The sequence below is a fragment of the Pyxicephalus adspersus genome, chromosome 10, assembly GCF_032062135.1.
Source record: "Pyxicephalus adspersus chromosome 10, UCB_Pads_2.0, whole genome shotgun sequence".
NCBI lineage: Eukaryota > Metazoa > Chordata > Amphibia > Anura > Pyxicephalidae > Pyxicephalus > Pyxicephalus adspersus.
Genome location: NC_092867.1, coordinates 22784485 through 22796668, shown reverse-complemented (window position 1 = coordinate 22796668; position 12184 = coordinate 22784485).

The window sequence follows — 12184 nt, the reverse complement described above, 5'->3', positions numbered from 1 at the left end:
CCACAAAATGCACAGACTCCGCACCGCGCATGCACAGCGAGTCGTATGTCACTCAGAGGGGAAGAAACTTCCCCCCATAGTGACATTATACCAGAACCAGCCCACTCTCCCCTCACAGGTCTAAAATCTGTGATAGGAGAGTGGGCAGGTTGTGTCCAGAGACAAAACCTGCCCACTGCTCTGAGCCCGCGATGTCTCCGGAGACGAGGTCCGCAGCTCTGGCCGGTGCACCCCCCAAGCAGGGTCCTTTTCCTGACCCCGCTGCTGGGTGCACCGGCCAGAGCCGCAGCCAAGCCTGTCAGACGGTAGGGTTGGGGACACCTGCTGTACACCACCTACTGCTTCTAATTTAATTCTAAGTGGAACAAATCCACGATCCTGCAAAGATTGATAGCAAGATAACATTTGTGTAAATCTGGAACATCAAAACATTGCCCAGCGTATAATCTTGAATTATATGTGTGAGAAGTGGGACATCATACTTAGTGGTCTCTTTTTTTAGCAATGAATCAGACATTCATTGAAACATTCCTTGGTGGAGAAATAATTACTGTCATTGAAACACAGGGACATGGAAGATTCTCCAGAGAATGTTTTGGTGAATGTCAGATTCACTGCTTTATAAATAGACCTCTTACAACGATATACATCGTTTAACATAGCAATTTAAGAGCACAAGACATTTTTTTTTTTATAAAGGAGTTAGAATTAATGATGCGGGAACTATAGGTGAGGGAAAATCCAAAGTTTGCCGTTGTCACTAGTACAGTAGCACATGTTCCAGTGATGACTATCGAAGAGGGAATTTCCCTAATTTTGGAGATAAAATCTTTTACTTCCTGTTGTGAAAAGGGAGTGAAAAGATGTCTATCGTACTCCACAACAGAAAAAAACATCCCACAAGGTAAACAGTTTTTAACTCTGTCCATAATTTGCAACAATGTGGACTAAGTTTTAGTTTAAAAATACTGTCGTGCGGGGCGTGGCCGACTGATGGCGGAGGAAGACGCGTTGTAGCCTAGCTCCGCGATCTGTAAGGGGACACAGCCGTTTCTGCAGCGCTGCAGCGCCTATTAACCAGCCTCCATGGGTCCCAAACTCAAGGGGAACCAGAAGGGACGATCCGGTGAGGAAACACCGGCACCTAAGGTTGTCCCCGCGATCTTCCAGTCCGGTTTTAAGGCCGCGGCCGACCAGGCCTCAATTTAATGCAGGATCCGGACCAGGTCCGCGGTATGACGCGGACCGGCGTCCTCCTAAGCTTGCAGCACCAGCCATGGAACCTGCAGTCACCCATCCAGCCCACACAGAAGAAGCCTCTACAGAGCAGGTATTTGACTCCCCTGCTTTTACCCAATCGAGCTCCAGTGCTTTATCCTGCCCTGATGATTGTTCTAGGCCCCTATTCACCCAGGAGAGGGATGATGATACTTGGGACTGGAAGGCCCACCTCAGAGCACTACCTACCCGCTCTGACTTAGATCATAGTATTGGGAGATTGGAAGCGAGTTGTAAAACGGAGTTTCATCATATTCAACAATCCCTACAACAGGTATCTAATGCTACCACTGTACTCCAGAATACTTGTTCAGAACTCTCTTCGCGCACGACTACGCACAACGCCATTTTAGAGCGCCAAGCGGCACAAATTAATACGCTCTTTCTGATGCAGGATGATGTCGAAAACCGTAACAGGCGCAACAATATACGCATCCGTGGGCTACCAGAGACGGTACCTAATGCTGAGTTATACAATACTGCATACGCCATTTTTGCCAAACTTTTGGCGATCCCCCCAGATGTGGACATTGAAATAGATAGAGTGCATAGAACCCTGGGCCCTCGTGGGAGAGACCCTCAGCGACCTAGAGATGTGATTTGCCGTGTCCATTTCTACAGGACCAAAGAGGACATCATAAAAAAAGCAAGCGCTACTGAAAATCTTGAATATGCTGGAGCCCGCATACAGTTGTTACCAGATTTGTCCAAACATACCCTAGACCTGCGGAGAGCGGTGAGACCTATATTGGATGTGCTTCGTGAACGGAACATCCCCTATCGCTGGGGATACCCTTTTCATTTAATCGCTAGATACGGCAGTAGAAATCATTTTTTCAGAGGTCCAGAGGACTTACCCCAATTTTTGAGAGATCTTCGGCTTCCTGATATCCAGCTGGCTGAGTGGCCTACGGTGCCTTTATCCCTACCTATTGGAGGACCCGCTCGATTGAATCAACGCACTACCTTATCAACTACCTCGCCTGTTCGCCCGCGAAGCCCTGGACAAGCGACAATCTCTTCTCCATCTGCGTCGGCTGATCACCCTTAAATGATTCTTCGGGAATGGTTGGATGACTAGATGTCTACACCACAGTTTGCTTTTTTTTTTAGACCCGGTAGACTGTTGCTCAATGTCCTAATACGTACTTATCCTCCCTACCGCTCCATGTTCTTGCTGTATTGCCTTTCGCCCAAGAGACTGCCTTACTAGGAAGTTTTACCTGGTTCCCTGGTTGGGTAATGTATGGCACTCCTATATTATGTGGGGGAACCTTTCTGTTATGACGCATTTTTATACCCTGGCAGATATACTTGTACACAGAGTTTTTTGTTAGTAGCATGCCCCCTAAGGGCAGATCGTTTGTTGCTAGGTCCTGCTAATATTATCTGTTTTGCTCCCAATATGGTGTTACATTGGCTCACCTTGATCTTCCTGTTGTAATGCTCTAGCAGATATACTGATATGCTGTGTTTATTTGTTACAGTTATATCTGGGTCCCTGATGACCCAGTATTTATTGGGTCTTCCCCTCACATAGATCTATCCTGGGGTCCTAGTTGGCCTACTACAATACTGGCTTCTCCCCCGAACAGATCCATTTGTATTTTAGTGACTCTTCCCCCTGTCACTCGGCTATATGACCCCGCATAGGAGTACCGCCGGTTTAGGCGGCGAATAAGGAAGTTCCTTATATTTTACCTAGTTTCCCCTAGACGCCTGGGAACTAGCCCCTCCCAGCCGTCAGTTCCCTTGTTCCCTAATTTCCCCCCCCCCCCCCCCCTTTTTTTCCCACCCGACTGGCTTTGTTAGTAATCTTCTGCCTTTACTCTGTGGAAATACTTGAGATACTCTGCATTTCTTTATAACAAATATGGTTTCTGATCAGTCGAACATCCCTAGAGGTTTGAAAATACGTTCCCTTAATGCCAAAGGACTTAATAGCCCTAACAAGAGATCCCAACTTTTATACGGCCAACATAAGGCTAGAGTACATATTTTGTTGCTTCAAGAAACACACTTTTGCTCTCGAGGGATCCCCTCGTTGCAAAACCGCTACTACACTACTTGGATCCATAGCTCCAACCCAGATGGTAAAACCAAGGGGGTTTCGATAGCCTTCCACAAGACTATCCCAGTTCAGGTACTGGACACCTGCGTGGACCCGCAAGGAAGATATGTTATTGCTAAAATCTCCTTGTGGGAAAAGAAATATACGGTAGCTTCGTTATACTCTCCAAATCATCAACCAACTACAGCGGCTGTCCAGTTCCTGAATAAAATTGCTATTTTTGCTGAGGGCACCTTGATAATCGGTGGAGACTTTAACTTCCCCCTCGACCCTAGAGTAGACACCTCCACAGGTCGATCCTCTGTCTCTTACTCCAAATTAAACGCATTCAAGGCTAAACTAAATGATCTTCAATTGCTTGATGTATGGCGGGCCTTGCACCCTGGCGACAAAGATTATACATTTTATTCCAACCCCCATTGCACCTACTCCAGAATTGATTACATCTTCATTAGCCGTAGGCTTTTAGATTGGCACCCGGATGCTAGTATTGACAGCTGCCCGTGGTCTGATCATGCCTCGGTAACACTAACCCTTCAAATTCCCTTGATAGGTCCACAGGAATGGACATGGAAATGTAACGATTCTCTGTTTAGGGACTCAGTGTGTGAACGAGCAGTTGTAGATGCTATAAAAAATTTCCTGAAAGATCATGAGGAAGATGAGACCCCGCTGCCGTTTCAGTGGGAAGCTCTTAAAGCAGTTCTCAGGGGGGTCCTGATCCAACAGGGATCTAGACTTAAAAAAATTAGATCCCAAGAGATTGCCCGTACGCTTGACAATATTGTACAGCTAGAAAGATTACATAAACGCAACATATCTCCAGATGTATTTATCGACCTCACATCCGCCAGAAGGCGTTTATTGGAGTTGTATGATTTTGCACACCAAAAATACAGAGATAAATATCGCAAATCATTCTACCAATTTGGGGAAAAATGCGGCCGATTATTGGCTAGGGGACTTCACCCGCGGTCTTACGCTATGTACGTCCCTCACATCAGAAATAACAAGGGCAATACTACGGCCTTCCCTCGAGAGATTCTATCGGAGTTTTGCCAATACTATTCTGGTCTGTATAATATTCAAGCTGTACCTCATACCCCCACCTCCCTTTTTGACTATATAAATTCCACTGCATTACCGGAATTAGATTCGGAAATATCCGCTAGTATGGAATCTACCTTTACAGTAGAAGAGGTATCTGCGGTAATTAAAAACACCCCAGCTGGTAAAAGCCCTGGTCCGGATGGGTATACACCCAAGTTCTACAAGTTATCTAGTGAACTCCTGGCCCCGTTTATGGCTAGAGTGTTTTCATCTATCTCAGGAGAATCCTCCTTCCCTCCTCAAAGTTTGGAAGCGCACATTACTGTTATCCCCAAACCAGGTAAGGACCATTCCCTTTGCCCAAATTACAGACCAATCTCTTTAATTAATGTGGATGTTAAATTGTTTTCTAAACTGATAGCCAATCGACTATCTCGACACTTGCCGACTTTGATTCATACAGATCAAGTTGGTTTTATTAATGGAAGGGAAGCCAGAGATAATACACTGAAAACTATTTTACTCACCCACGCAGCCAAAATAACCAAAACTCCTATGTGTCTGCTTTCTGTTGACGCAGAAAAGGCGTTTGATGGAGTTATGCACCATTCATTACGCCAGATTGGTTTGGGCCCACGGATGTTAGCTAGGATAGCCACCCTATACTCGTCCCCTACGGCCCGGGTGCGGGTCAATGGAGGATTGTCAATCCATTCTCTATTACAAATGGCACTAGGCAAGGGTGTCCATTGTCCCCTCTATTATATGCCATAGTGATGGAACACCTCGCGGTGGCGTTGAGGTCAAACCCGCACGTGCATGGGATTCAGATTGGGGAACATCACTATAAAATGTCATTATTTGCTGACGATTTATTATTGTATGTGCCATCCCTGCTGTCTTGGAGGAATTTGAGAAATTTGGGGTTCTAAGTAATTTCAAAGTGAATTTTGATAAATCCGAAATACTCAATGTCTCCCTCAGTCCTGTCCAGGTTCAATACCTCAGAGACCATACATCTTTCTGGCATTGCAATGATAAACTCAAATATTTGGGAATTTTTATTTCTGATGATCCAACTAAATTATTTAAATATAATTATGATCCACTGCTCAGTAAATTGAAGATAGAGTTGGCTAGATACGATCTACTCCCTCTTTCATGGTTTGCCAGAATCAACACTCTTAAAATGGACACTTTGCCCAAGTTGCTATATATCTTTCAAACGGTCCCGATATATTTGCCTCCGGCCTTTTTTAGTAAGCTACAGTTGCTCTGAAGGAGATTTTTGTGGAAATCAAGACGCCCCAGATTAGCTTTTCGGTACATCACTAGACCTAAAAATTACGGCGGAGTTGGGGTCCCTGACCTCAGATCTTACTACAGAGCGGCCTTACTAACTCGAGTTGTTGACTGGTTCCACAATGGTGAGAGGAAAAGTTGGGTGTCCCTGGAAAATGTTTTGTCCCCAATTGATCTTCGATCTATACTCTGGGTAAACAGGTCTAGATTGCAAAGCCACTCTCCTTTACCGGGTATCACTATAGATCTTCTAAGAGAATGGGACAATCTCCTTAAATCAGATAGTGTGTCCTCTCTAATGGGTCCTATGACTCCTCTATTTGATAACCCCTCTTTCCCACCGGCCCTACATGCTAAAAAGTTTCTCTCTGTAAGACCCAAGAGACTAATTTTAAAATTTTATCTAGATGGTATTTATGTCCCTCTGATATCCATCGTATGTTCCCCTCCCAGTCTGATAGATGCTGGCGTTGCCACTCACATCGAGGTACAATGCTACACATATGGTGGGACTGCCCCAATATTTGTGAGCTGTGGTCCCAAGTGGGGGATATCTATAACAGTGTGTCCGGATCTGACTTGAGGATCACTCCTCAGATAGCCCTGCTATCCATCCTTCCAGGGTCTCTAAAGGCTAACAAGAAAGATGTGTTGAGACATTTTCTAGCGGCCGCTAGATCAATTATTCCTAGAAAATGGAAACAGACTATAGCACCCTCCTTGACAGATTGGTTTACAGAACTAGAAAAGATACAGCATCTGGAAAGGCTTGTAGCGGAGGATGACAACAAATGGGAACAATATAAGCTGATTTGGTCCGCTTGGGATTGGTACAAGGATTCCACCCAATTCAAGGTTCTCTGGCAAGGTTCTCATTGAAGCAATGATGAAGCTCCAGGTGTTTTGTCTTGGTGTATGGCAGATGGATAGTGCAGTTGTATGCGAGGCCAGTCGGGCGCTCCCCTCCCCCCCATCTCTCCCTTAATTGTTCTTTGTCCCCCCCCCTTCCTGGGCTACCTTGTTAGATATACCCTTCTCCCTTCCCCTTCTGTTGAATTACTTTTGCACCAGTGCCTTGTTGAAATGCTCCTCCGGTATACCCGGGGGCGATCCTGTTATTTGACTCACTAGACTCCCTGAGGGGGGTTTTTTTCCTTCTGTCTATCAGGGGCGGTTAAATGTTATGTTTATTTTATTCTGAGCCTCATCTACCCCGTTGTCTTGCACTTACGGATGTATTTTGTATGAATCAGCACTGCCGCATATTTAGTGTTATATTTATAATTGTAAAACATTATTGTTAATTTTTCTAAAGATTGTTCATGTTGGACCAGAGGTTGTGCTGGCCCTTCCTTTCTTTATATTTCTGTATGTGGTATTACCTCACCTGTTTTATATTATTCTATGTAAAACTCAATAAAACTGATTGAAACAAAAATACTGTCGTGCAAAAGATCACTTAAGTTGAAAAAAAAATGCTAAAAACATGACGTAAAACGGCATGTCAAACTTGTTGATCTTTATCAAGGTTTGGCTAGGTTGCTTTTCACATTGCTAAATCTTTCTTCACGTGAAATTTCTTCATTAAATGATTGTATGTATGTAACAAAAACTAATATTACATAAGATCTACAAAACTCAATGCACCACTTAAAACAACTACATCCATTCTTTACCCGTAACTGAACCTTTAAATCTCTTACCCTCAAACTGAGCCCCTAAATCCTTACCTTTCATTTCCACCAAATCCTTAAAGGCGGCTGTTCTGCAGGTAAACGATAACCTTGCATGTCTTACTAACTGCGGGAATAAATGTATAAAACTCTCTTTACTCATCAACATCTTTGGCAACTTCATGCTCCATGCTTGTGTCTTCTGTCTTTCTGTTTACTAAACATGGGGTCTTTCTTGGGGTGTCCACTGCCTGCATGATATAGTCACATCCATATGCAGCACTAGGGTCCAAATGTTGGGCAGGACACTATCTGCATGGAGCACAATATGGATTACCTGGAAGTATGTTTTCCCCTTGTTTGTGTGGGTCCCTCTGGTTACTTTGGTTTCCTTCCACATCCCAAATACATCCAGGTAGGTTAATTGTCTTTCCCTGAAAATTGGCCTTAGACTGTGTTAACAACTATGGTACCGCCCATAGACTATGACCCCCTAAGAGGGAGAGTAGTGACGAGTATGGACTTTGTAAAGTGGTGTGTAATATATCGGCACTATAGAAAAAGTTAATATTACCAATATTTATCCTTCTTGTGGGTGCAGTTGCCATATTGAAGAGCTCTAGGTATCCAGTTTCTGATAGCTAATCCCTGCTGAGTGCTATGGTTCGTCCTGTTGCCCTATGTCATTACTGTGTCCAGTAGTAACATAGCAGTTAGTAGGAGATAAAAAAAAGTGCAGAAGGGGTCATGTTATTTGACACACATAGAAGTGTCAGATAGAAGCAGTCTAAAGCTGCGTACACACTTCCAATTTTTATCGTTCAAAATGAACGACGAACGAACGACGAACGATCGATTGGGCAAAAATCGTTCGTAAAAAAAGTAACCAACGACGCCGACGAACGAGGAAAGTCGTTGGAAACGAACGACCGGACCGGCGGATCGGATTGGACGACGATCGTTGACCATCGTTCGTGTGTACGATCGTTCGTTGATCGTCCATGGGCTGAGCATGCGTGACGAACGAACGTTCGTTCACTTCCTGTCGTGCACGTCACTCCCTCTATCGCTCAAACGTATCTATAAATCGTATCTATTGTGTGTACAATATCTACGAACGATCGTGTCGTTATCTCTATGTGCAGGATCGGTGCTATACGATCGTTCGTCGTTCGTTTAACAACGATAATAATTGGAAGTGTGTACGTAGCTTACGATTGCAAAGATTAAACACACCACTCACTGGAAGAATAACTATAAACCTGTTCCTTTTGTAGGGCATTTTTGTAAACATGGCAAAAAGTTCACTTTTATCTAATCCTAAATGGCAGCTTCAACCCTGTGAAGAAACCTTAACATAACCCCTTATCTAAAACCTTTATTTCCCAGGTAAAACGGAGATGAATGATGCCAAAACCTCACAACCTCCCAATACTCCTATCTATACTCATACATGTGGAAACTGATTGGCATTGATCTCGGTTCCCACTGATATCAGTTCCCAAATATTACACTATGTATATATATCTATCTATATATATATAGATATACATACATAGTGTAATATTTGGGCAACCAGGAGCAGTGCATCACTTGGAAACAGCTGTTCAGTCCAAAACAGAGTTGCTTATTAAACTCAAAAAAGTAGTTTTTAGCACAAAGCAAATTCATACTTTGGTTTTCTTCAGAAGTGTTTTACAGTTAAAAGATTGGGAGCAAGATTGAAAGGACCTCTGTAGCAAATCCTGGCTGATGGAACAGTGAGTGACAGTGTGGGGCTTTAATATTTAAAACTTTTACCTTTTATTTCCATACTTCTGAGGAAAACCAAATTATGAATTTGCTTTGTGCTAAAAACTACTTTTTTGAGTCTAATCATATTCTAACAAGTAGCCCAATATCCAAAGTCAAAACAATTTTTTTGTTGGATAGAGTAGTGAGGAGGTATAACCCTTGTCAGGTTTTTATTGCTGTCTGTAACCCTGATAGAAAAATTAATTATCTCCACTTGCCCTTGGGACCACTGTCACCAGGGATGAAAATGAGGGAAAATCCAAAATGAGTTATCACTAGATCCAAAGGGGAAAGGTTTCTCTATAGCAGTCTGTCATTCTCGAACCAACACAGAGGGAACTGTTAAAAAGGGTGAGAGGAGAATGATTTTTATATAGCTGGTCAGTGGGAAGAATGTCGTCATTCCACATAGCCAAAAAGATAATTGGTGACACTTAAACTGACCAGAGAAGGCCAAATTGCTCAAGGAATCCCTAAGCAAACTCTGGAGGAACCCTGGTTGAGAAACACTATAGAATAAATATGGCAAAAAAACATGATGTGGCTCTAACCATTCCTTGCTCTATCCAATATGTTTTGACTTAAGATATGCAATAACAACTAGTTGCTGTAAACTATAGCTGCAAATGACATCACTGGAATTATTAAAATGATGAATTTTGATTGGTTGTCCTGTCTGATTAAACAACGCACACACTCGATGCACTTTTTACGGTTTCACTGGAAAAACAGTGTGGTTTTTATGAGGAAGAGACAATTCATTTTAAGGTTGCTGCTGACAGTAAAACAGTTCCTGTAAGCACACCTAATGGTCACGAGAGTCAACAATTTCAAAACAGGAAAAAGTAACATCACTTATAAATGTTATGATTCTATTGAATTATCTATAACTCCAAAACTCCTAAAACCATTTACAACCCAACTGCCCAACCTTTGGCCAGAGGGGAAGAGGAGCACTTTTTGAATGGTCCTTAAAACCCCCTGTAGAGAATAGTCTGGGTTTTTCGTACATAGCTACTTACTAAAGTAATTGAAGGAAAAAGTATATTTAGACTTGGCTTCCAGTAGGTAAAATAGTGTTAGTTTATTTTACACCATCTTAGGGTACATACACATCAGATGATTGTCACCTGAGACAAACAGTTGTGCTCATCTTGGACAAACGTTGGACATGTGTATACAGTTGCTTAATGTCATTCATCAACCTGGCCATTCATTCGGGGATAACCACTGTGGTTCCTATGGATTAGAGCACAGCCGGGTACCACTCTCTCGTCCCCCCTTCCCTCTCTATAGAACAGAATGGTGCTGCGTGTACAGTGCTTGTTTGTTTGTATCTTGCTTTAAAATGTTGTTTTCATGAGTGACCTGACGCCTATACAGCACTTTACTCTATTTAGTGCTAGTTTATGTTTTTATTATGGATGTCGCTGAGAAAGTTTTTTGGGGAAGATTTATCTGTAAGGTTACTGTGGACAAACAACTGTCTGATTCATTCATCCACATCACACTGTTTCCACAAATCCTGGTCTATTTGTTTAATGGCAAATTGTAGTCCTCCTATAAAGTTCTCTTTGGGCAGTTCCTGGCACTCTTGCCCTGTGGTTTAAATTGTGGAAATTTCTGATTGCAGATGCAGGCACCAACTGTTGTAGGAATTACCTGCAACATAGGTTGGGGGTCCTAGCAGTCATTTACAATCTGTGCCACTTGTGCATTAATATCCTCAGATTGGAATGACATAGAACAATTCGGTGACCTTTAAAACCCCTAAAATCATCCACAACCTTCTCTTTAAGGACCTTGGAGAGATTTTCAGATCTTGGTATGGTGACATCACAATTTTAATAGCAAAAAGAACACCAGTCCCTAGCTATTGGAGGTTTAAATAAGGTTCCATCAACATATTCCCAAAGGAAGTTTCTATTACTGGCACCTAATCTGGAAAAATTGATTCTAATTTATTTTTTTATTTATGGTGGGAAAGGCAGGGTTTTCTTGATTTAGATTATGCCAATTGAGCATTTCAAAATGCACAATAAAAGCTGCAACAATTCACATGCTTGATGTAGTTATTGGAGGACTTGCAGCAGCATCTAGACCTTTCCACACCCTGTCTGTTCCAGGCCTACCCTCTTTCATTCACTGGATTCATTTGCATTGCAAGTGCTCTCCTGGAAGATGAAAAATAGGTAAGTAAAAGACTCATTGTGCTGCCAGTTTCAGACTGCAAACTTTTTTTTGGTATGGGTATTTCTGTGCATGAATGGTTTACAGACAAAATCTGTAGTATTAGATAATACAAACCAAAGATGGCCTTGGCATCTACATACAAGGCAGAAATTATAGATGAGCCTAAACTGTTCTGTACTATTCTGTACCTAGTTATGGCTTAATATTTAAGCAAAGCGACCAATTTGATGCTAAGACTTGGAATGATCAGGAAATAAAATACACTTATGATTGCTTTTCAATAAAGCTTGTTTTTCTTTGCACATGGCTGAGTGTTAAAAGTAAACACAGCTACAGGTCATTCACTAACATTTACTTGGCAAGAGGAATCTCCACTCCTTTAGTACAAGACATTTTATATTAAAAACCTTGAAGAAGACAGTTACTGTACTGGAACCAAAATGTCAGACAATGTAAAACAAAGACAAATAACAATGACCATTGTGGACAAACTTCATTTTTTCTTTAGGCCTTGGCAAAATGGTGCTAAATATATTTGGTATTTTTTGACCCAGTGCCAGAGTCTCCCCATCCCTCAACACACATGTGCTTTAGTTCCTCAACCATAATGGTTGGTTTCCCAGGTTTTTGGAGGGTTGTCACTGCTGTGGGTTTGCATACATTAAACGGATTATGATGGCATATGTTTTGAAACTAGAAAAAGTGTGCTATATCACTCACCTTTAATTCTGTGCTTGATCAAACTAGGCTACGTGTACACACATCACAAACACATCCACGACCTATAACTTAGGTAAATCAGCCCCAATGTCTAAATAGCAAG